General features: G+C 33.3%; 1 pseudogene; it reads left to right on the top strand.

The window, feature by feature from the left end:
* The first annotated feature begins 507 nt into the window (after positions 1 to 507).
* LOC136233643 (GDP-mannose 4,6 dehydratase 1-like) lies at positions 508 to 2,128 on the top strand (annotated as a pseudogene).
* The last annotated feature ends 272 nt before the right edge of the window (positions 2,129 to 2,400 follow it).

Raw genomic sequence — 2,400 nt, forward strand, 5'->3', positions numbered from 1 at the left:
TAATTTTAACACCGTTAATGGTTATTTTAATTTTAATATTTATTGTTTTTAGTAGGGATGGCAACGGGTAGTGTACCCGCGGGTACCCGACACTATTCGACTCTAATGGGACTACCCGTACCCTGTATAAAATGATATGGAAAGGGTATGAGATCAAAATAATTACCCGTTAGGGTAATGGGACGAGTATGGAAATACCCCCCAGGGTACCCGGTACCCGTTACCCGTCATAATTCTTTTATATATTAAAAAAATTAATGTTTTTTAGATGTAATATTTGAGATTTTAAACCCCAACCTTTTGTTTTTCAACCATTGAGTGATACCACTAAGCTACTTATTCTTATTAATTAAGGTTCAATTTGTTCAATTTTTAGATAAATGATTTATTAAATTTATTTGTTAAATTTATAATACTTTTTATTCTATTTATTGATTTTTAACGGGTAAGGGTACCCGCGAATTAAATGGGAAGGGTATGGGATGCAAAAATATACCTGTTAAGATAATGGGACGGGTACGGGTAATTAAAAAATAAACAGGTAAGGGTTTGAGATTGGCACTACCCGCGAGTACCCTACCCATTATCATCCCTATTTTTTAGCACCGCAAAAAACTTAATAGTCGCAAAAAAAAAAAAAAAACCCTCAACTCGAACAAAAAGAAATTCCACATGTATATATTTGACAAAACGTGAAATCAAAAGTGTCTTTTTTTATACTTTATTTTTTACCTTCATTTATTAATTAAAAAAAAAGCAAATCTTTGTTTAACTTGTATTTATCTTAGAGAAAAGTATAAAAATAAACCTTGTAGTTATACCTATTTTCGATCAACATCCATATGGTTTAAAAATTTACAAAATGGTACTTTAAGGTTTATTCCGTTAGCAAACACATACCAAATTAACTAACGGTATTAAAATTCAAAAGGAAAATAGTTAATTTGGTTCTTATATTTATCTATTTTATAAATTAACCGTCTTTATTACCTAATTATCACAAATAAATCCCAAAATTAAAAATAAAAATCAAATACACTTCCTTCTTCATCTCTCACCTATTCTACCTCTATTTTCTCTCCCTAAAAATTAGATTGGTGATGTTTTTGTTTCAGAATTTCAATCGCAGGTTGCCGTCTTCTTCGAAACTCCCGATTACACCGCTGATGTGGTGGCCACCGGTGCTCTCCACCTCCTCGAAGTTGTCCAGTCACATGCCGCCGCCTCAGGGAGAAAGCAGATCTGATACTATCAAGTTGGATCATCGGAGATGTACAGAGCTACTCTGCCTCCTCAATCTGAAACGACTCCGTTTCACCCGAGATCTCCATACGTTGTATCAAAATGCGCAGGACATTGGTACACTGTGAACTACCGTGAAGCGTATGGGTTGTATGTGTGTAACAGAATTTTATTCAACCATGAATCCCCCCGACGAGGGGAGAATTTTGTGACGAGGAAGATAACGAGAGCAGTAGGGAGGATTAAGATGGATTACAGAGTAAGCTGTATTTGTGGAATTTACAGGTGTCGAGAGATTGGGGATTTGCAGAGGATTATGTAGAAGCAATGTGGATGATGTTGCAACAGCAGAAGCCGAACGATTATATGGTGGCGTCGAAGGAATCGCATACGGTGGAGGAATTTTTGGGGGTGGCGTTTGGGTATGTGGGATTGAATTGGAAAGATTGTGTTGAGATTGATAATAAGTATTTTAGGCCGATGGAAGTGGATAATTTGAAAGGGGATTCAAGTAAGGCTAAGAAAGTTCTTGGATTGAAGCCTAAGGTTGGATTTGATCAGTTGGTGAAGATGATTATTGATGAAGATATGGAATTAGCTAAGAGGGAGAAAGTTCTTGTTGATGCTGGTTATATCAACACCTAGAATTAAATTCTTCATTTTTATAATTAATTTTCCGTTCAGTTTATCATTTCAATCCAAGTAAAATTAAGATGTTCATGTATCAGTATGCATAGTGGGAGGCAAGGTTGAGCAACTATAATTTAGTTTGTTTGTATTATTCTCATGTAATTTTTTATTTTTATTTATTCCTTCAAATGTATTTTTTTAATTTTGATTTTTATTAGAGAGAGAGAAAAAAAAATAGAAATTAGAGAGATGGAGAATAATGTATATTTGATTTTTATTTTTAATTTTGGGGCTTGTTTGTGATAATTAGATAATAAGGGTTGTTAATTTATAAAATAAATAAATATAATGACCAAATTAACTCTTTTTCTTTTGACTTTTAACACTGTTAATCAATTTGGTATGTGTTTGCTAACGGAATGAACCTCAAAGTACCATTTTATAAATTTTTAAACCACAAGCATGCAATCGAAAACAGACGTAACCACAAGGTTTTTTTTTACTTTTCCCTTTATCTTATACGCATAT

Source organism: Euphorbia lathyris, chromosome 6 (assembly GCF_963576675.1).
Source record: "Euphorbia lathyris chromosome 6, ddEupLath1.1, whole genome shotgun sequence".
In the NCBI taxonomy this organism is placed as follows: domain Eukaryota; kingdom Viridiplantae; phylum Streptophyta; class Magnoliopsida; order Malpighiales; family Euphorbiaceae; genus Euphorbia; species Euphorbia lathyris.